The following is a 25,750-nucleotide window of genomic DNA, read 5'->3' as shown; positions in this document are numbered from 1 at the left end:
ACGCCCCCATGCTTCTGAACACCAGAAAAGACAAAAATCTACAAGAAAAGAAAAAATCTGGAAACAAAAGCACGGGGCCGTGCCTCTCAACCATGGGGCCGTGGATATCTACCAGAAAGGACAAAATTAATTAAGCACATGTCACTATAAACACGAGGGCGTGCCTAAGTAAGCACGGGCCGTGCTTCACACTCCAGATTACCTATAAATAGTGGCTCATGTTGCACTCATTTGGTGTGCCTTGAAAAGAGTTCTATCCGTTTTCTCTTATAAAAACACACACTAACACTCATATTGAAGATCTAGTGAAGAGTTTGAAGGCTTAGAGGTCATCACCATCAACCATCATCATCATCGTTAAGAAGGAAGATTCATCTACATTTGGTTAGATTGTTCTAGTTTAATCATGTGTTTGTTATCATCATCCATCCTAATGTTAATCACCATGCTCATTATGAGCTAAACTCCATTTACCATCTAAAATCTATGAAGAAGCTTTTTGTTTTACTTGATGATTATTTAAAACATGTGGTGTAGTCTAGTAAAGTACATGGTTATCTTACAATTATCTTTTGATGAGAAATGTTTCACCATCTTAAATCACTAATTCAAAGTTGGTAGTTGTCAATTCTATTGGCAAGCGCTCATGATCGATTCATGTTCTTGAAATATAAAAATACTTTGATACATTATCGAAACATGGATCCTTATATTGTACTTAGAAATGATGAGATATAAGTTATGATGTATTTTTCTAAGTCTTGGTAATCTGAAAATGGCTTTTCTTAAGATATCATGCTAGTTAAAGAAATCATATGTTAATTGAATGTGTAAGTATAACCTACATAAATCAACCAAGGGGAGGTTGTGTGAGTTAACTACAAACACCCGAAGTTGTTAGAATTGGTATTTGAGAAATCAAAGTCAATCCTAATCTTTCTACTTTACGAAACTACTTGCCAACTTAAATTGTCATCATTGAGGTGGCGTGACATTAGGAAAGGGTGGACTTGAAAATGCGCACGTTACCTCCTTAGTTCCAAAGATGTTCACTTAAGGCTTAAAGAGTTATCTATTAAATATTGCTACGGCAAGTTTACCACATGTTTGAATATTAATTATCAATGCTAAAATGGAGTGGATTCTTGATCTTAGATGGTAACCTTCGCATAATTGAACAACTCGTTTAGAATCTCTCATCTTGGTCACCTATATATTATATACAAGTATTTATATTTTATAAAAAGTTCAAAAATTAACCCCAAAATGATTAAAACCTCCGATTAAAGTAAAACAACAGTTCATCATTAGAAACATTTGTGTCCACGGATCGATACTTTGTTCTTACCAATACTATTCTACATATACGATAGGTACACTTGCCTATTTTGTATGTGTTTAGTCTTTGTAGAAATCACTTTTATAAATTTAAAACACGATCTTGTGCAAAAAAATAAATCATTCCATCCATCAAATTATACACCCCACGCACACAGCTCATCACACACTTTCTATTATTACATCATTTGCATAATAACCAAGTTACATAATAACATTTACACACACTAATAACCACTTAAAGATCATTCTCAGTGGCGGTACGTGCAATATCCGAAGATCATTCACGCACCGACAAACATTTATTCATAACATAATACTTACTATCACATCAATCGTTATAGCATACACTTACCACTTAAGGTAAGTGTATTCACACTTCACATCGAGTGTGCACACAGCCCCGAAAACATAACAAGGAAATGGGGCTAGAAACTCACCTGAATGCGGTTACGTTCACCTAATTTGGGTATAAATTGCAGATGGCCGAGTATGGAGAAGATATTCATGCATTTCTAGTCTTCACCGGGCGTGATAAAAGAAACAGAAGGGCCCAGGGAAGATTAACTTATCTTAACCGAAGACATACAGAAGCAAACTTCTATGCATGCGAAGACACTCTGAGACATGTCAACCAATGGAACCGTTACGAGAACATTGTGAGAGGACCATGGAGACGGGTTCTGGGTCAAATGGGAGAAGCGGTAACGGAACTAACGAAAGAGTTTTTATCTTCTTTCCAAATTAAGACCAAGAAACCAGACATGTGGGATGAGGACGCCATTGAATTTAGATGTGAGGGTGAATGGTATACAACTTCTTTCACTCAACTAGGAATCGATCTGGGCATTTAAACAGAAGTAGAAATAGACCAAGAAATTTGGTTCATGGCTGGAACAACTTTTGCAGATGAAGACGAGGATAACGATGATGGGGCTGGAAACACACGTTTAGAGGCATGGGAACAACTAAGCTATGGAACCAATAACTACAATGCGAGTGTTTCAAAGAGCACTGCACTACGTGACCCACTGATGAGATACATTCACCGATTGCTCAGTCACAGTGTCACTGCCAGAGGTCAAAGCAAGGGGGTTGTTAATTTAAGGGATCTTTGGGCACTTTACTGCATAAAGAATGATGTCCCGTGCAACATCACGTATTTATTCTGCAAGCTGTTTACAACAAATGCAAACGCAAGAGGAAACACACCGATCTTTGGCGGACCATGAATCTACAACCTCTATGAAGCTTATCATTTGGATACAGAAGGGACCCGAAGCCCAGATTCGATAGCCCTCAGCCTTGACTATTGTGAAAGCATGCAAATGATTCAGCGAATAGGACAGAACCCCGATGTGTGGAGATTTTGTGACAAGAATAACCAGGTTTGGGATCCAGAATACCCTACAGAGATGATGCTCTAGGATGTGTCCGAAAGACGAGAATCACCACCCAGACAGTCCCTCTGCCGCACCTACCATCAGCGAGGAGGCCCATCTTCATCAGGGCCCGGCCCTAGCTCGTCGCACGACAGCAGATACTCTTTCGAGGGTATATATGGACTTATTGATCAATTCTCAGCTAACACTACCGCCTCATTTTACAGGATCACAGAGCAGATGGCTGCCTCAGATGCACAGCGAGCAGCCGAGTATGAAGAAACGAGGCGAGAGATTGATCGATTGGGCTATCGCATGGACAGGCAGTAGGGACCATTTGACTCGGACACGGGGAGCTGATGACTGGCGGCACTGGTAGGTCGGGCATGGGCATGGGTTGGTAATACTTTATGACATTATTATGTGTGTTTAAACAATTTACTTTCTGTCGTACTTGTCTGTTTGTTTATTGGTTGGTTTGAATGCTTTTACAGCCGTGGGTGCCAAAGACATTATGGTAGGAACTAATTTAGCCCGATAGGGCAAGGGATGGATGATTCCATACCCAATTTTCAGAAATTTATGCTTTGTTGTTTGTGGTTGTTTGCAGTTTTATATTATACATGTACAAAAACGGGAAAACGGACGATAAACAGGGGATACTCTGTCGAAATTTCGTTAACCTATAGGGAAGTAACTCTCCATTTAAACCCATAATACTCAATTAGAATTTTTATCTTTCTATGAATCTTTTCACATTGAGGACAATGTGAGATTCAAGTGTGGGGAGGGGAATTACTTGACCAATTGTTTGTTCAAATAATTATAAAAATTCTCTAAATCAACAAATATTTTTGCAGCAAACAAAGATTATTTTAAAACCTAAAGCGAAATCCAAGAAAATTTTTTCGCAAATAACCAATCATTACTAAAAGAAAGTGAAAAAGTAAAAAGAAGTTTTGAAATATTGAGAATAAATTTATGCAAAATATGGCGTTAATACCCAATTCCTCCGTTACTGTGAGATAAACCTCATGCCATATAAATATGTTTCGGAAGCTTTGAGTGAATCATATATTTCGTGTGATTTAGAACTTGTCGCAATTATTCATTTCAAGACCGCACGAAGCGTTGTATAAGGACTCACAATTCCATCAAACCATATGCCAAATTACAAAACCCAAAACCCTTAACCAAAAACCCTATCACTTTATCCATCTCACAGGTGAAATACAACACTGGTCTTTTACCGGCGACCCTAAAGAACTGGAAACGCATTCTTTCGATTTCAATTTCCTTTGCTACATACACTTCACAAAACCTAGGTTGCCTCCAGAACTTAGGGAGAGAATCTTTCTCTTTAGCAATGAGATGAGGAAAAAGTGGCGCCAAGACAAACAAAGGCCACCATTTTTGTGGAATTTCCAAAAATGCAATGAAGAGAAGAGTAAGAAGATACGAACAATGCTTAGGTTGCGGAAACTGGTCCCACGAAGGAAGATGTAGAAAAAGTCAAACTCAGTCTCAGCATGAATATACCGAACTAATGAGGATGGGGGCTATTAAGCTCAAAGTCGAACGATCCATTAGAATTGGAAGTTATCTTCAGAACAGGATTGAGGGAGAACTAATCCACATCCTCGATAAAACTGGTCTTGACGATCTGACCTTAAAAGAGTCACTAGGTTTATAAAAAAAATGTATATCTCGGGATGAAAAGCAAAAAATCAAAGACAACTCATAATCCCCGATTACCAGAGACGTTGTATTTACCATCCTCAATCAAGAGCCCTTATCCAGCACAAAATACCAAAAATCCCAACTCACATAAAACCAACCCGTATTACCTTTTGATCTATGCAACCCTTCACAAAGGTGGAGATTTGAACTTGTTACAAGCTTATTTATCACAGGTTGCATTATGACTAAGAGTGTTCACATACATACATCACAGGTATGATCAGATATAAAACCGGTGTGAGTGAACATTGTGAGAACGTGACGTTTTGCATAAACGGAAGCTCATAAAAACAAAAGTTCCTTTTTATTTATCACTAATACAAATTAAGATTGGTTATTTTGTTTCCATCTTCTTGGAGCTCACTTAAGGGATGGTTATAATCTAAGCTTGCTGTTTTTAAAGAATATTTATAAGAAGATTGCTTGAGGACAAGCAATGTTCAAGTGTGAGGATGTTTGATGTACATGAAAATATACATCTTTTCGGCATCAAATAATCTCTTAAAACTGCAATTTCTATCAAATAACATAGCATAAAAGGCTACTTATCATAATAAAATGTAATTTCAGGTGAAACCAAGCCCCAAACGAAGGAACAAACGAAAAGATGAAGAAAAACATAAGAAAACACAAGAAAAACAAAGAAACACGCCCCCATGCCTCAAGAAACACGCCCCTATGCTTCTGAACACCAGAAAAGACAAAAATCTACAAGAAAAGAAAAAATCTGGAAACAAAAGCACGGGGCCGTGCCTCTTAACCACGAGGCCGTGGATATCTACCAGAAAAGACAAAATGAATTAAGCACATGTCACAATAAACACGGGGGCGTGCCCAAGTAAGCACGGGTCGTGCTTCACACTCCAGATTGCCTATAAATAGTGGCTCATGTTGCACTCATTTGGTGTACCTTGAAAAGATTTCTATCTGGTTTCTCTTATAAAAACACACACTAACACTCATATTGAAGATCTAGTGAAAAGTTTGAAGGCTTGGAGGTCATCACCATCGACCATCATCATCATCATTAAGAAGGAAGATTCATCTACATTTGGTTAGATTGTTATAGTTTAATCATGTGTTTGTTATCATCATCCATCCTAATGTTAATCACCATGCTCATTATGAGCTAAACTCCATTTACCATCTAAAATCTATGAAGAAGCTTTGTTTTACTTGATTATTATTTAAAACATGTGGTGTAGTCTAGTAAAGTACATGGTTATCTTACAATTAACTTTTGATGAGAAATGTTTCACCATCTTAAATCACTAATTCAAAGTTGGTGGTTGTCAATTCTATTGGCCATCGTTCATGATCGATTCATGTTCTTGAAAGATAGAAATACTTTGATACATTATCGAAACATGGATCCTTATATTGTACTTAGAAATGATGAGATATAAGTTATGATGTATTTTTCTAAGTCTTGGTAATCCGAAAATGGCTTTTTTTAGGATATCAAGCTAGTTAAAGAAATCTTATGTTAATTGAATGTGTAATTATAACCTACATAAATCAACCAAGGGGAGATTGTGTGAGTTAACTACAACCACCCGAAGTTGTTAGAAATGGAATTTGAGAAATCGAAGTCAATCCTAATCTTTCTACTTTACGAAAATACTTGCCAACTTAAATTGACATCATTGAGGTGGCCTGACTTTAGGAAAGGGTGGACTTTAAAATGCGCAGGTTACCTCCTTAGTGCTAAAGATGTTCACTTAAGGCTTAAGGAGCTATCTATTATATGTTGCTACGGCAAGTTTGTCACATGTTTGAATATTAATTATCAATGCTAAAATGGAGTGTATTCTTGATCTTAGATGGCAACCTTCACATAATTGAACAACTCGTTTAGAATCTCTCGTCTTGGTCACCTATATATTATATACAAGTATTTATATTTTATAAAAAGTTCGAAAATTAACCCCAAAATGATTAAAACTTCCGATTAAAGTAAAACAACAATTCATCATTAGAAACATTTGTGTCCACGGATCGATACTTGGTTCTTACCAATAATATTCTACATATACGATAGGTACACTTGCCTATTTTGTGTGTGTTTAGTCTTTGTAGAAATCACTTTTATAAATTTAAAACACGATCTTGTGCAAAAAAATAAATCATTCCATCCATCAAATTATACACCCCACGCACACAGCACATCACACACTTTCTATTATTACATCATTTGCATAATAACCAAGTTACATAATAACATTTACACATACTAATAACCACTTAAAGATCATTCTCATTGGCGGTACGTGCAATATCCGAAGATCATTCACGCACCGACAAACATTTTATTCATAACATAATACTTACTATCACATCAATCGTTATGGCGTACATTTACCACTTAAGGTAAGTGTATTCACACTTCACATCGAGTGTGCACACAGCCCTGAAAACATAACAAGGAAATGAGGCTAGAAACTCACCTGAATGCGGTTACGTTTATCGTTTATGGTTATTCCTTTCTTGAGCTTTGCACGATAAACTGTATAACAATTACACATATCAATTTGGCTCTCAAATCGCGTTTCAAGTCTAGTTATAACCCTCAACGAACGGGGGTCCGGGGGCAGCGCCCCTGGCAGTGGAGTTCTAGGGGCGGCAGCCCCTAGCAGGGTCCAAGGGGCAGAGCCCCTGGCTGGGGTCAAATTAAGCCAAATTTTATTTCCATTAACTGTCTTAACACATTTTTCATTAGGATTCTAAATTATTTTCTAATGCGTTAACTCATTTTCTATAACGAATTAAGCCTAATTCGTTATCAGATCACAGTCTAATTCGTTATTGGATCACAGTCTAATTCGTTATCGGATCACAGTCTAATTCATTATCGGATCACAGTCTAATTAGTTATCGAACCACAGTCTAATTCGTTATCTGCTTCGTTGTCTAATTCGTTATCTTATCATAACGAATTGGATGAGTAACGAATCACTTGATTCGTTATCTTAACATAACGAACTTGGTGAGCTAATTCGTTATCTTGTCATGACGAACTGGTTAGCTAAATCGTTACCTTATCATAACGAATTGCATCAACCGTATCCAGACTTTGACTCAGATGTCAAAGTCAAAATTGTCAAGAACAATAAACAGTCAACACCCGTTGGATCTGCAATTGAACTCGTTTATACAGCGCCTTCAAACCCCAACCCATTAATCATCCAAACACTCATGTTTACATGCTGCGATTTATGCATATATATATATATATATATATATATATATATATATACGTAGGTGGCAAACCCAACCCAAATGGATTGTTTTGGGTCAAGATGGATAAACTTTAAAAGTAAAATGGGTTACGATAGATTATAAAAATTCTTCAAGTGGGTCAGGATGGGTTGGAAATATACAAGTGAGTTTCATTTATAGGTTAAAATGGGTCAAAACAAAATATCCAAGTTATCCAAAATTTATCTAATTCAAAATACCCAAATTACCACGTGCGAAACAACACTCATCCGAAACCCAAAAAACGATCAAAACGAAACAAAAACCCCGAACGGACTAAAACGAAACAAAAACGAAACTAAACCGAAATAGAAATACGACCAAAACGAACAAAAAAACGGGAATAAAACCGAAAAACTGACCAAAACGAAACAAAAAAAGTGAAATGCAACCGAAAAGCTAACCGAAACTAAACAAAAACACCGAATCAACCAAACCGAAATAAAACTTAATCGAAATAGAAAAACGACCAAAACGAAACAAAAAAAACGAAATGAAACCGAAAAGTTGACCAAAACGAAATAACAAAAAAAGCGAAAAGCAACTGAAACCGAAATAGAAAAACGACCAAAACGAAACAAAAAAAAACGAAATGCAACTTAAACATGACCAAAACAAAACAAAAACACTGAACCGACCAAAGCGAAAAAAAATCTGAAACGAAACTGAAATAGAAAAACAACCGAAACAAAACAAAAAAACCGAATTGAAACTGAAAACTGACCGAAAGGAAACATAAAAAAAAACTAAATGCAATTTAAAAACCGGACCAAAACGAATCAAAAACACTGAACCGACCAAACGAAACAAAAAAACTGAAACAAAACTAAACCGAAATAGAAAAACGACCAAAATGATACAAAAATATGAAACGAAAAACTGACCTAAACGAAACAAAAAAAAAAGAGAGATGCAATCAAAAAGCTTACCAAAACGAAACAAAAAAACTGAAACGTAGCCGACCAAAATAAAACAAATGTTACGAAACGAAACAAAACAAAAAACGAAATGAAACCGAAAACCCTGACTAAAACATAACTGTAACCGAAAAAACTGAGATATCGAAACCGAAATCATTGACCCAAGCAGATACCGAAACCGACCGAAATGAAATAAAACAAAACCGAACCGAAAAAACCCCCGAAAAACTCGAACCTGAACCGGTACAAAAAAAAATTTTTTTTTATGAACGAGGATGATGGGGGAAACATTTTAGTTATTTTACATTTTGCGTTTTTTATTTATATTTTGAGTTATTATTTTTTTAATAGTTTTTTTGAATATTTTTTTGAGAGATTTTTAAAACCCTTTGTATGTCAACATTCACTTGGGTCAAGATGGGTTAGTTTTTGACACATATCCATCCTAACCCTCTATTTTAAAAATCCATCATGACCTCATATCCATCCTGACCCATACCCATCTTGACCCATCACCCAAATCCAACCCAACCCACTCCCATTGTCACCTCTATATATACGGATATTTCATACTAACAATTAACCTATCAAACTGTAATCAATTTCAGTAAGTTTTGCTTCATTGGATTCGTTTTTACCATACTAAAACAGATCTATGATTTCTAGACTAAATCCGAACTTAAACGAACAAGTTCTCGATATAAGCGTACCTTAAACGAGTAGTTTTACGAACACAGTCTAGTCTTGATGTTGTTTTGGTTCGTCACGACGATCTAGCACCAACGGGTTCGGGTTTTCACCTTTAGATCTTGGCTCAGGTTAAAGGATAATGTTTGTGTGTGTATTTTCAAGGTGTATGCTATGGTGTAGAGATGGATAATAATGGAAGGATTAGGGTTTAAGGGGTATTTATACTCCCTTAAGCCCATGGACCTAAGCCCATCTTTTCTTCTTAGTCCATCATTAATTCCATCTAAAAGCCTACTTAACCTTCCTTCTCTATTATTTTATTAATTCCCCACTAAGTCAAGTAAATTTTTCTATCATAAACAAATAATATATAAAAATATTATTCATAGAAATTTCGGGATGTTACATGCAATAACCAAGATGCAAAACAGTGTATCAATCGCATTTTTAGATGCACACATCATTTTTGGCTTAATTCGTTCTTTAACTTAGAGATGTCTTTCTGTTGAGTTTCTATATCTTCTAAATCCTTAATCAAAATAGAGTTGTGTTCTAAGTGATGCAACTTTATCAATACATGCTTGTGAACATAAATTAAGACTTACGTCAATCGGCATGGATGATTCGGGTGTAGACAAACTTTTGGTTATTTGAACTTCTGTTGATATGGATAAGTAGGTGGAGGTGCAGGTTGGTTAGAATTGCATTTAAAATGGAAAAATTATCATGAGAACCCATAAATACCCTTGATAGCCTGCAAACTCTCGTGATATCGAGAACTCAGTCTTGACTTAGTAAACCTTTAACCTCGAGAACACAGTCCCGCAAACAGATTAAATATATACAGTAATTTCTAATAGATAACTTTTTAAACCTTTAACCTCGAGAACTCAGTCTTGATACCGAATGTATGCAAAGGAAGTAAGCGTGAAAGCGGTGGCGAAAATCAAGAAGCAAATCTAAAATATACAGTAATTTCAAATAGATAATTTTTTAAACCATCATGTTTTAAATTTTGATCTGAATCCCTTTCCGACTCGACACTGTTCTAATCTAAAACATTTTTTGATCTGACCCCTTTTGACTCAAAGTCATACTGAAACGTACCGAACTAAATTAACCATTTGTTGTATCGACTCGTTCCGGCCCTAATTTGGTCTTACACATGACCCAAGCTCGCCTGACTCGACTTGTTGTCTATCCTAACCGATAATCACGTAGTATGTTAATTTGTTAAAGTTAAAGAAGTATATCAATATCATACTCAAATTAAAAAGAATAAAATTATCGTTTTTATAATTTATTTTTTTAAAATATTGACGTATGAAAAAGTTGTGTCTCTTAAAAAGTCGTGGGGTATTAGTTTAAATAAGGGTTAAATGTGTAACTATTATATAAATTAATAAAAGTTGATGAAAGTTCAAGTACCAAATTTGTAAATTCAAAATCTTTCAACCAAATAAAGATTTTTGTTGAGTGTGAGTTTTTTTTAAATGTTTCCTACCAAACATATTGTATTTAAACGTTTCCCTTTGCTTATCGTAATCATATGTTTAATTCATCAATAAAAATTCAATCGTTCGATTATCATTGTGCATTTATCTATGAGTTTATATTCTGGTCACCAACACTAAAAATGGCATGATCCATAACTAATAGCATACACAAAAATACACATACACAAGAATACATAAAAAGATAAAATTTTGTAATGTATCTTTGTTTAATTGAATACTTTGTTGATAGGGTATGTGAGACTAGTCACGTTGCTAGACGTATGTAAGATTATATGTTATAGATGCTTCTAAATCATACAATTAAATTTATAAATTTATCAAAGCTTTAAAACCCATTTTTAAGCATGCCGGAATGAGCTAAAAGATAGTACAACCGATAAAACTGGTTCATGCCGAAAGTTTCAACCTGATTGAATATTCGGGGGCGGATGTAGTTCACAACCACGAGTAGCTTTCGCAACCCCTCAACTTTTCGTCGGTAGTGTAATTTTTTTTTTTTGTCAGTTTTCGTATTTTGCTACCCTTGAAATAATATATGCTACCCATGTTTGTTTAGAACACAACCAATTAAAAAGTTTAAATCAAATAAAGCTCAAATAAAGTTTTTAGCTCAAATCAAATAAAAATCATTAATCTTTTTTTCCCTTTATTTGAACGAGAAACATCAACCAGAAATAGGCTCAAACGGAAACAGGCTCAACGTAATCATCATTATTTAAAAGTTAAAATCAAACAAAGCACAAACAAATTTTATAGCCCAAAGCAAATAGAAACCATTAAACTTTTTTTTGTCTTTCGTTTTGTCTTTCGTTTAAACGAGATATATCAAATGGAAACAAGCTAAACAAAATCATCATTTTGAACTTGGAAATAGATTTAGTGAAATCTCAACTAGTTTGTTAGAAATTATATGTCTACTTTTAATCTATGAGATTCGTTTTCCAAGTTTGACATATCTAAGATACTGGCATTTTCATAGATGTGTCTGAATGACTTTAGTAATGAAAAAAAGAGCGTGTATTTCGGGTGATCGCGTGACATTTTATCACACTTTAAAAGAAGATGATAAATTCGAAAAATTGGGTAGAATGTGTGACAGTGCTCGCGTAATGGTAGAAACCGAAAGCATACCACTTTTCCTTTGGTATTCAAATATTTAAGCTAGTGTTGTTTTTAATGATTGCAACCGCAATTGTTAAAATATATTTTCTAAAATGAAGCTTATCAATACGGGTTTACGCAAGCAAATGAGTGATGAGTATTTGAACAATGCTTTAATTTTGCGGTTGAAAGAGAATCGTTTGATAAAGTAAACGAAGAGGGTGTAATGACTCGATTTCAAACTTTCAAAAACTGAAGACGGGAAATTTGCACTCCATGTGTTAAATTATATTTAACTGTGTTTCTATTTTTGTTTCGTTTACATTGTTAGAGATATGGTAAAAAAAAATTTTGAACAGTACCCCTGATGTTTATGTCTGGATCCATCATTGTGAATATGAACCATGTAGTTTCATATAAATGCATGTTCAACTCCAAAAAATATGGGCAATTTCATATATATCTCTACAAACTTGAAAAATATCATGTATACCCATGTAAAATTTAAAATATTAAATTTGCCCTTACAAAGTAATTTAAATATCAAATACAACCGGTTCATTAAAAATAATTTTTAATTGACTATTTACCCTTATTTTTTAAAAAGTTTAAAATTCCCTATATGTTATTCCTTTAATTTAAAATTTTTCTATTTCTCTAAAAGTTTCCTAAAATTCTTCTTTTAAATTCATCTACAAATAGAGCAAGTAAACAATAAACAAAATACTACAAAACATACCTTAAATCATCAATTCAACCATGTTTATCATGGAAATCCTTCATAACAGAAACGAATCAGTGTATAACATGTACTCATCACCACTAAATGAACACCATGTTTATGTGGTTGGATAACGAGAGACGAGTTTCGAGAGACGAGTTCCAGATCCAAATATACATGATTGATTTTGTTATTCATAATTTTAAGAAGATAAACAACAAAGATATCATGGGGCATTTTCTATTCTTGTAATCGGGGACCCCGTAAATTTTGTTTTACAGTCAGTTATATCAACATAAAAATCACTTGAAATCCTCTACAATTCTTACGACCAATTACATTGTTCACAACATATATTAAAGTTTCCACGACCAGAAAAATGGGAGACTTAATGAAATTTGAAGGTTTAGAAAGCTGGATGTGAATAGGGGAGGTTGGGGATTGAAGAACACGTGGATTCTACTTGTTAAAGTATGTGGTTATTCAAAGGGTAAAATCGCAAACAAAAGAAAATTCATTAAAAAGAGGGTATATATATTTTGAATTTTATTTGGATATATATGATATTTGAAGTGTTTATAGGGGCATATTTGAAATTATACCAAAAAAATAACCTATAAACACTTCAAATATAACTCAAAATATCATATAGACACTTTCTTTAATGAATTTTCTTTTGTTTACAATTTTACCCTTTAAATAACCACATACTTTAACAAGTAGAATCCACCGGTTCTTCAATCCCCAACCTCCCCATTCACATCCAGCTCTATAAACCTTCAAATTTCAGTAAGTCTCCTAGTTTCCATGTCTTGGAAATTTTAAAATCTGTTACGAAAAATTTAATTGGTAGTAAGAATTATAGGGAATTTCAAGTGATATTTCTGTTGATATAATTGACTGCAAAACTTAATTTATGGTGTCCTCAGTTTTAAGAATAAAAAATGCCCCCGTGACGTCTTTGTTGTTTATCTTCTCAAAATTATGTATAACAAAATCAAATATGTATATTTGGATCTGTAACTCGTCTCTTATGATCAAACAAAAAAAACATGGCGTTTATTTAGTGGTGATGAGTATATGTCATACATTGATTCATTTACGTTATGAAGGATTTCCACGATAAACATGGTTGAATTGATGATTTAGAGTATGTTTTGTAGTATTTTGCTTATTGTTTACTTGCTCTATTTATAGATGATTTTGGAAGAAGAACTTTTAGGAAACTTTTAGCGAAACATAAAATTTTAAAATTAAAAGAATAATGTATAATTATTTGAAAAATAAGAGTAAATAGTTATTTAAACAATTATTTTTAATGAACCTAATATATTTGATATTTAAATTAATTTGTAAAGAAATATATGATATTTTAAATGCTATATGAGTGTGTGTGATATTTCCCAAGTTTATAAGGTTATATACGAAATTGACCCCAACCTCCCTTTATATATAAATTCCTAGGCTTATGACCGCACGTGTGTAGTTTTAGCATACTATATACGCAACCCTTGCGGGCCTTGCCAACTCCATGATTAACATATCACCATTTCAGTCGGCCCATTATTATTATTATTATTATTATTATTATTATTTAAAATAGGGATGATGATTTTGTTCCAAATATTTGTATTTGTACATGTACTTGTACCGATTTAGCCTATTCAGTATGGGTATTGTTACTCATTTTTGTTGAATTTTGGTACAAGTATAATTAGATACAGGTACGAGTACAATTGGTATTTTGTACATTTATGGAGTATATAAGGGTTTAATTGGGATTCTTCATACTTAATTTGTTAAATAAATTCTCCAACTCCAATCATGTTATTATTGAACAAGTACCAAAGGTTTCTTAAAAATTAAATAAATAACATCCAAAACTCGAACCAACAAACAATTCACTTAATGTTGGCGACCGAAGTATGGTTCTTCAATACTATCTTATCGTTATACCGACGGCTAATTTGGTACATGTACTAATTTGGTACTCATCACGCAAGTACCGATACATGGACTAATTCAAGTTGTTTGTTACTCGTACTGGTACCGGTTTTAAGATCGTCGAAGATTTGGAAATAAAAAGGAAAGTGGTACATAAACGGGTACTGTACCGAAATACCCGTACCAATACCTGAACCCGTACCATACTGAAAAATTTGATACGAGTATTGGTATGTGTTTTTATTGATTTTTGGTACTGATACAATCGAGTACAGGTACGGGTATGTATACAGGTATTGTCTCAAGCTCATCCCTAATTTAAAACATTAATATCCTTTTTATAAAAGTAATCATAGTTGTAAAAATAAAAAAAATATGGATACACGGAGAGTCGGAGACTCAGTAAATCTTAACATGTTTGTGATTGAGTTTGAAAAATATTTATTGGTTTTTTCAAAAAAACCATTTTGAAAAGCCTGAATTTTGGGCTTTTAAAATACTGTTTTTTAACCATTTTAAAAAGCTAAAATAAAAAAGATTTTTGAGATTGTCAAACACATTTTGGCTTATTGGCTTTTTAAAAACATTAAAATACCAATAAACATTTTTTAAACTAATCGCGGATCAGCATGTCGCGGTGAATATGTACCGGGAATAGGTTTCCCAAACATGCTGTTAATACACTATTGATCTATATCCATTGGGTCCCATCTATTACCGCCCTTGTATTATTATAGACTTTTGGTTACGATTAGAAATTACAACTTTGTAAATATTAATTTTTATATTCTTTTTCTTGTAGCATGACAAAATAAGGTAGCGTTTGTTATGCAATAATGACAGACGGAATGAAATGATTTATTATGTGGGAATGAAATAAGAGGTGTTTGGTTGCACAACGGAATGGAATCATCCATTACATATGGAATCTCATTCCATCAAAACCATTCCTTCCCACCCCCCTTCTTTTTTTTCATTCCATTCCTCCTTCAACCTACTTTCTCAACAACATCATCATCTAACAACCATCGCCACCACCACCACCACTACCATAGCCACTACCATCATCTGACCACCATCGCCACCGTCACCACCACCACCTCCGCCGCCACCGTCACCACCACCGCCACCACCTTCACCACCTCCGCCGCCACCGTCACCACCACCACCTCCGCCGCCACCACCACCTGACCGCCACCGTTACCATCACCACCTCCCCTACCACCACCACCTTACCAGCAAATCTACCTCTGCCACCATCGTCGTCATAACCACGACAACCATTGTCACCGTCGCCACCCGACCATAACTGTCACCACCACTATCACTGCCTGGCCACCACCACCGTCATCACCCTCCTATCACCGCCATCACTACTAATGCTACCATCGCTTGACCACAACCACCACCCCCGGCGCCTGAGCGCCACCACCACCACCACTGTCGCCACCGCCACCACCATTTTCATCTCTAGAGCTACCACCACCGTCGCCATTTCAGTTTTTTTTTTTTTTGTAAAAAAATATATATTTTGGGATAAGAATATTTTTATTATTTCTATTTCATTCCTAAATTTTTTTTTCAGATACCAAACAACATAAAGTAATGATTCATTTCATTCCCATATGTTAACCAAACAAGACAAAGGAACGGTAATGATTCATTTCATTCCTTCGTCCATTCCATTCCTCTTCCCATTCCATTCCCCCTTCATTGTCTACTCTCAAGTAGAATGAGCATTTTTCTATTGGGTACCATAATGATACCGATGTCAAATCGCCTGATCGAACACCACCCATGTAACGCTGGAATTGGTATTCGTTTTCGTATTTTCGGTTTTGATATCTTTTGGGTTCTTTTAGGTATTTCTAATGGTACCAGAGCGAATCGATACCAAACTAATAAAATCGCTTCTATATTATCTTTATGGTTTCACTCGTTTTGGATTTTGGTATTTGTTTATTAATGAATCGTAAATGATTCTCTTGACTCATATTTACCGGTCTTATTTGTGTTTATTTTACCTGTTCAATTGGGGAACCACAAAAGTGAGGGCCCGGAGAACCATAGATCAAACAAATTCTGATTTAACTTATTAAAGTGGCGTTGTAGCAGACTCGTTGAATCTTAACTATAAATTATAAACCCTAAGACTAAACCCACTACTTCTAGTATAATATGTGTGTGTTATATGCATGCAAGTACAAATGTAGTTATAGATATGTGCATACACAAGCAGATTTATATGATTTGGAGGTGCTCATGATATCCATTAACTTTCTTGGTAAAGTGCAATTTTATGTATCGTAAACTTCAAAACTTTAACATCCATCATTTTCATATAACAAAATCCATTCTTAATGTACAAAATAGGTTTTTGGAATATTCAATTTTTTTCTAGATCTGGCATGCATGTATGTTAGTTGTGTCATAAATAGAAATGGGTATTAAATTGTGACGTTGCTACGTATCTATGTGTTTTGATGCCCAAACGAACGATCAAAGACCCGACAAACACAGTTGCACGTAGGGCCAGTGCATGTGTATTGGATGATTGCTTATGTAGTGTGTTGTATCCAATCCATTTTAATTATTCAGATCTTAATTAATAATCTATTTTGACAAATAATCTAATCCATTATATGATTATATCTATACCCATTTTCTCCTAGTTGAGGAGACGTTATACCAATAAAAAAAGAATCCCTTTTTATAATAAATTTTGTAATTAAAAATATACTAAGTAAATAAACTTCTTAAATTGTTATAATATTCAAACGTATTTACAAATAGGGAATGTATGCATAAACTTTTAGATATAAAATTACTTTTTTAATGAACGTTATATTAATTTTTTTATAATAAATCATTTTATATAAAAGTAATTAAGATTATTTTAAATTTTTATTTGAAAACCTTAACTATGCATTATATAATCTGTATGAACGGCTGATATCCCATTTTTAGAAGGCTGACTCGAGTATATGTGATAATTTCAAACACAATTAAAATCAAAAAGGAACAATCAAGCACATCATGACATAGCGATTGAAGATCTCAAAGCATTGAAAGTCGAAGCAAAATAAGCATTTTCTTGATCTAGACGACAAGAAAGTTATCAATCAAATCATCATTGTTTGACATGAAAGAGTGAAAGACACAAACATAGGAAGTCTCATTTTCAAGATCACCTGTTTAAAATATTTAATAATTTATTTAGTTAACTAATAAGACGAAATAATAATTTAATTATGAAGCCAAACATCTACAAGGTATATAAATATTAGAATGCTGTAGTTTGAATGGGAGGCCATTGTTCAAAGTCCAAACCACAAAATAGGGGCTTAATTTTGTTTACCTTGTTAATTATGCTACCATTTACATATATTATAAGTTATTAACTATGCATACAGCTCTGATACCATGTTAATTATTCATAATAATTATGTTTTAAATTAAAATTTTAACTTGTAAAAAGTAACTTGTAAAGAATCATGTATGAAACTTTAGGTACTATGGTTTCTTTACCCATATTTCAACTGGCTAATAGTATTAACATGCGGTCAGTACAGGCCACGCCCTAGAAACGCCTTTAATCAACACGGCAACAAACGGGCTACCATAATTCGACCACGATATTAATATTATGCCTGTTTTAATATAGAACCAACCTGAAAATTTTTCATCCATGACTTTTTTTTTTTTTTTTGAGTCATGATTTATGACTTATATCATCTGGGTTAATTCAACACTTTGGGATTTAGCTTGTCATTAAGCTAAATAATAATAGAAAAGTTAAGTATACTAACCTTTAAAGGGATTATGTGTAGATTAAGTTGTCTTCACAAACTTCAGACTTTTTATTTAATAGAGAGAATTTTTACAATAGCTAAGATATTATAGATACTAGAGAAGGAAGTGATGCCTTCCTGAATTAATCTGAGCTCCTTTTATAATGAGAGTCTCAGTATACAAACAAACTACAATAATTTACAATAATTCTGCTTTTTGAAAATTTTCAAAAGTCTTCATAATTATGTCTGCTATAATTGAGTAAAGCAGCCTGCTTTATTAAAGCAGATTCTCCTTTATTAAAGTAGTCAGCTTTATTAAAGTAGATTCTTCTTTATCCAGTATTATTGGACCATCTTTTTCTTGTCTTTCTGTGTTGTCAGGGATTCCTTTAACGATGCTAATTCAGCTTCCAGAAGTTCTTCATCAAGCTCTTCGTCTTCATAAACATTTTGAGCATCTTCAGTTGCTTCATTATTTTCTGAAGATGTTATAGACATATCAGACCTTTTATCTGGTTGAAGGTTTTTAATTAGGTCCTTCTTGACTTCTTCTAAGTACTTCTGAATAATTTCATCTTTTGATAATTGATCATTTGATAGTTGAATCTTCTTGACAATTTGTCTGAATGGACTAGGAACCTCTTTCTGTTGTTTCAAACGTATTTGTTCTTCATATTCTTCAATTGTAGACTTTATTAAGTCTATCGTTTCTTGGCCTTCAATATTACCTTGATCATCCATTTTATTCATTTTCTTCCAGAACTTTGTATAAAAAGTCCTTCTTAAACACGGAATATTTTGTTGGGTATAACCAACTTCTGGAGACCACTTCCAGATCCAAGGGATTCCAAACTGAGTGAAATAATGCAATGAAGATATTCCTTCAATATTTATATTATTATACTCCATTTCTATTAGAGTTGGAGAAACTTCAGACCATTTCTGAAAAAATCCTTTATAAGGTTCAGGTAAAATTTTTATAGCTGGACCATATGACATCCACCATTTATTAAACCAATTTGGAATATCTAAGTTATAAACTTGTGGACATATTTTGAAGAACCAAGAATGCTTCTTCTTTGAATTTTCATATAAAAAGGCTTTATTAAATGCCTCTATATAATCCTAATAATTAAATTTTAATGGTGCCCTAGATTCAGGGTGATAAACTTCTCTTTCTTTAAGAGGAGATGTTCCCCATGTCTCAACGGATATTATCTGTTTAATTATTACTTTGCTGAAATTGTAAATCTGGGTATTACCCGAATTATAATGTGTAATCTCACAAGATTCTGTGGATCGTAGAATCGTCTCATAATATAATCTGGGTTTATAAGATCCTGCAGGATATGATCCTGTATCCATATATTTTTGGATTAAAATCCATGGTTGATCTTTATATTTAAGATCTTTAAATTCTAGGAGCAATATTATCTCCTTGTATGGAGTCTGATTATATGCTCCATCATCTGGGTCTTCTGTAGTAATATTCACATATGAGGGTTTATTAGCCTCTTTTCTGGAGTTTTTTCATGAAAGGAATTCTTCTAATAAAGAATCTTGGTTTTCATTACTTCCAGTATTACTAGAAGTGGTTGCAATATTTGCGATATTAGCAGCTATTAGCCTTTGTTGCCCAATTTGCGCAATTACTCTGATATTATTTTGACTAGCTCTCCCTCTTCCTCTATTAGAGGAATGAAAATAATTTCCTCTTTCACGAGGATACATACCTGAAATAAAATATAAGTTATCCACAAGAAATTATTTTCTTGTTTTCCTTTAGAATCTCAATTCGATCCTTGTAGCAGTTATATTGCTGCCATTCGTAACTTAAAAGAAATTGTTTTTGGTGAGATGATAATGAAAAATCCATGTTTAAATTATGGATATGAAAAGCATGCATTGTGCTCATTTGATTATAAAAATTGATTCTTCTATCTATTGATGAAATAATTATTCTCAGGGGTCCCTTATACACCATTATTCCTGCAGAATAGAGTTAAGATATTCTCTTGTTAAATAATCAGGTAAACTATTATCAGTACCTTTTTTATATATTATGTCGAAATCAAATGGTGCTAAATTAGACTGCCATCTTGCAAACATTTGTTTGGAGACATCATGTTTAAAATCTTTATTAAACATATATTTAGCAGCTTGACAATCAGTTTTTATAATAAATTTTTGATTATATAAATCGTCTTGGAATTTCAAAACGCATTTGACTATAGCTAAGATTTCTTTAGCAATAGTAGCATAATTCTTCTGACTTTTATTCCATTTTCCTGAATGGAATCTAACAAGAAATTCCTTCTTATCAATTGGAGATATTTGTTTTAATATGCCACCGTAACCTATTTCACTGGCATCTGTTTCAACAACTTTTTCCCATTCTGGGTTAGCTAACATTAAACATGGTAGGTTTTTTACTTGATGTTTAATTTTTTGGACTGCCTTAGTATGATATTTAGTCCAAGGAGGAGGATTATTTTTTAATCTATCATATAAGATAGCAGTATCATCTGCTAGACCCTGATAATAAGGAGAAATATAATTCAAGCTTCCTAAAAATCTTTGTAATTGGGTTTTATCAATTATTTCATCTGGAAATTTTGAAGCAAATTCTATACTTCTGTTAATAGGAATTATATTTCCTTTTTCAATATTGTGTCCTAAAAACCTTATATTAGTTTGAAATAAAACCATCTTGGGTCTACTTATAACCAAACCATTTTTGATTATTATATTCTTAAATATTTCTAAATGTTTTAAATGTGTTTCAATATTTGTTGAAAATACTAAGATATCATCAATATATACGATGATAAAATCACTATAAGGAATGAATATATCATTCATAATATTTTGAAATTCACTAGGAGCATTTTTTAATCCAAATGGCATTACGTTCCATTCATAATGTCCTATTGGAACCGTAAAAGCAGTTTTATACCTGTCCTTTTCTTCTATTTGGATTTGCCAGTATCCTGATTTTAAATCAAATTTTGAAAAGATTACAGCATTATGTAATCTATCCAATAAATCTTTTTTATTTGGAATAGGGTATCTAATCCATTTTAAAACTTTATTCAATGGTTTATAATTTATTACTAACCTTGGAATTCCTCTTTCCTGTTCAGAATGTTTATTTACATAAAAAGCTGTGCAGGACCAAGGAGATTTAGAGGGTCTAATAAGACTTTTCTCAATTAAGGTTTTTATTTCTTTTTTGCATAATTGTAAATATTCAGAATTCATTTGACATGGTCTCGCTTTCGTAGGTATTTGGCTTTCTTTGAAGTCTTCTTCATAAGGAAGAGAAACAATATGTTTCTTTCTATCCCAAAAAGCATTAGGATGGTCATTACATATTTGTAAAGAGAATTGATGTTGGACTAAATTTATTTTTTCCTGTAATTTAGGATTTTTTAGCTTTTCTTCTATTGTAATGTAATTTACTTCTTGTTTAAGAAAGTTTATTTGATTCTCTTTTGCTTGTAGCAAAGATTCTTTTACATTATTTATGAACCATGTGATTGGTTCAGAAACAAAATTAAAAATTACCTGTTTCCCCTCATATGTTCCAACAATTGAATTTTTATCCACCCTTTGTAGAGGAAGAATTTGATTTAAAAAATGTGTTCCAAGTATAATCTGATTAGTAAGGTTTTTGACTAAAATAAAGCTATTAGCTATACACATCTTATTATTGCAAATATAAGCTTTAGGCAGTTTATAATTAATTTGTAAAGGTTCACCATTAGCTGAACTAAGTCTATGAGTTGTTTTCTGAAAATATTTTGTTGGTATAATACCTTCTTGGATACAATTTAAATCTGCTCCGCTATCAACTAGAGCAATCAAATCTTTTGTGAAATCATTGTTTATTAACAGTTTAATTTTTATATGCGATTTTTGTGACGTTATCCTTTCAATTACAGACAATAAATTTTCTTCTTCTTCAATACTATTGTCAATGGATTTTCCTTTTTCTATTCTTGTTAATCTTTCTCCAAGATATTCATTATTCTTTTTTAAATTTTTTATCTCAAATTTTAAATTATCAATTTCAATTCTTAATTCTTCAATACTAACTGGTTTATTAACCTTATATTTTTGATTTAGTTGATTCTTAACTTCCATTAAAGTATATGGTTGAAAATCTTGAGAAATTTTCTCATCAGATGTTTCTCCCTGATTTTCTTTTATCATTTGAGAAATTATTCTTTCTCTTATTTCAGAATCTTTTATGACTTTAAGAAGATCCAGCATATTATTAGAAATAACATTTATTTCCATATCTTGAAATTGAGCAATAAGTTGATAGAGATTTTCTTCTTCTTTATCAGAAGAGTTTAAACATTGTTCACCATTTCTGCAAGGAATACATTCCTCATCTGATGATGTTAAACTTTCATTTTCTAAAATATGAATATTATTCATTTCAATAGATGAAAATTCTTGAGATTCAGAATCAGATTCAGAATTTATCAAAATATTTGATAAAGTTTCTTTCAACTTTTCATCTGTTAAATTATTAATTTTTCTTTTTACCCAGCAAGTTTTTTCGTTGTGTCCAGGACGACCACATTTTTTACATATAATAAAAGGTCTATTAGGTTTAAAATTTCTTTTCCTCTTAAATTTTCTATCTTCTTTTCTTTGTTCTTTCTTTTGTTTTCTTTTGTAAACTTTATTAGCTCTTTGTGATTTGAAAACCTTTTTATTTTTAGGATCATGGATTTCTTCCATTCCAAATTGTGAACAAAATTGTCCTAACTGTCTCTTTTCATTAAGAGAGTGTTTCTTAATTTGTTGATTTAATTTTATTTCATTACATAAAGATAATCCTTCCTGGATACAAGTACCTATTAACTTGCCATAAGTATAATTTTCATAATTTATGTTAACTTCCCCTTTTCTAAGAGTCTTTCTAATTCTCTCAGCAAATAAAGGAGGCAAACCATCTATGAATTTGGATTTCCAATGAGTACTATTGGACTCTGGGAGTTCCATAACTCTGCTTAAAAAAGTATCTTTATACCACCTAAAAGATGTAAGAGTTCTACATCTAAGGTTTTGTAAAAGAGTTCTGATATTTTCTGAATTATCAGACCATCTTCCTGTGAAATGTTCAATTATATTAATTACTAATGTGTAGACAGCATTTGGCTTTTGGACATTATCTTCTTCCTTAACTGCATTTAGTATGACTTCTCTATCATGTTGAGATAAATAATTATCCCACCAACCTTTTAATTGACCTATAAACCCAGCTACTATCATTCTAGCTATGTTTGTATCATTATTGCCATTATTTCTACAAATTGTACTATACATCATCATTCTATGGACAACATTATAAATTTGTCTTTCTGTATGACCATCAATATTCCATTCGTAAATATTTTTTCCATGATAGGAATTATTAACAACATATTCTTGTTCTTCTATTAGTACGTCTTGGGGAGTTGGTCTGGGATAATAATATAATCTTTGAGTAGGTTTTTCAGCAAACTTTTGGAGTTTATTAATCTCTTCATTTATCTTTTGTTGATAATTATTATTATCTATAGATTCCGCAAATTCTTCTGATAATGTATTAATATGTAAAGATTGGAATTTTTCTCCAAGATTTTTTAACTTATCATCAAGTAATTTTGAAATCTCTTTGTTAGATTTTAATTTAAAATCTTTTACCTCTGGAGGAGGCTGAATAGATGGTGTAGCTATAATTTCTCCATCCTTATTTTTATCTTTATTTAAAGAATGTTTTATAAGTTCATTTATTGTGTTATTTAAAGCACCTAATTGTTCTCCTATAACAACCAAACATATATTGGTATAATTATTTTGTCTGAAAAGATTGTTAATATGCATAATTGTTATGGGCAATGTATCATCCTCAAGTAATTTTTGAAAAGCTTGGTAATATCTTACCTCATTATCTCTTTCTAATTTAAAAGGTAATTGTGGAGGAAAATTTGTTTTTTGGATTTGACCATTTATATTATATTCTCTTTGTATAACTGAAATCATATTATTTGTATATTTGTTCAAAAACCATGGAACAAACGGAATAATATTATTCTGTTCTTCTCGTTCATCATAAAATTCTTTTTGAAAGAATTCAAAATCTTGACTTTCAAAATTTTTAAAGAACCATTTTCTAAACGATTCCCATTTGGTTAATTTAAATTCTTCACAAATTTGTTTTCTTGCCAAAGAACCTTGGCTAAAATCTATTTTCTTTCTAGAATCCATTAAATTGAGAAATTCATTTCAGACTCAGTTAATTATGGGTCTTGAGGCTTAAATATTCCTCTAACTATATTATCAGAATTTATTCTTAATTCCTCTATTTTCCTGTCAGAAATTTCTTCTCTGATTTGAGAAGTAGAAGCTCTAGATGGACTTCTAACAGTATATTCAAAAGGGGATATATGTTGAGACGAAGCTTTCGAAGACAAAGATCTAGTTATTCTAGGATTTATTTTTTCAAATTGTATTTGGATAGATCCTTCATTTGTTTGTATTATTTCTAATGGATTATTATCTACATACTGTTGTGAAGGAGTACAATTATTAATTACCCAATTTTCTGGAAAATTTATTTCTTCCCATTTTATTTTTCTTCTGGTTGTAATATTAGATTTTCCAAAATTAGTTTCTATAACTATTGTTTCATTTAATGGTTTATCAACCATCCTACAATGGGGATTCAAAGTAAATAACGGTTTGTAATATATTCTATAGCAAATACACATCACTTCTGACCCTGGAGCATAATTATATCCATGGGTTTTGACATTTAAAGTGAGAGCATCTGTAATATTAACATCAGATAGTGATAATTGTAGATTAGGATATACGTTAAAATAGACTGGACCATGTGCCAAGCTAGATTGAATTATTCCTACTAGGGATTGTTTCCAGTTTAAATTTCTACCATCCCTTAAAGCTGCAATGAAGCTTTCTGGTAACCCTTCAAGGGTCAGTGGTTTGAAGGCAATTTGAACCAAACCTATATGTATAAATTTATATTTATCTTTTTTATATTTTTATAGATCTCTGTTATTAAGGAGTTTTATTATCATATCTTCTTTATTAAGAGAAATCGTTTCTTCAGTAGTTTTTACTACCTGTTTTAAACCAATTCTTTCAAATGTTCCTAGTTTATAAACTAGTTTATAATCAACCTTTGGAATTGTCCATTTATTTAATAAATCTAAATTATGAGGGATATCATACTCTTCCTCAATACTGTTTTTAACAGTATCTTTATCTTTTAGGATATTCATAAATTTATTTTCAAGTGCTGAATTTCTCCAATAATACCAGT

This window comes from Bidens hawaiensis, unplaced genomic scaffold (assembly GCF_021521415.1).
Source record: "Bidens hawaiensis isolate Kalapana, Puna unplaced genomic scaffold, B.hawaiensis_p1.1 tig00419403_1, whole genome shotgun sequence".
NCBI classification, from domain to species: Eukaryota; Viridiplantae; Streptophyta; class Magnoliopsida; order Asterales; family Asteraceae; genus Bidens; species Bidens hawaiensis.
This window is presented reverse-complemented; position numbering follows the sequence as displayed.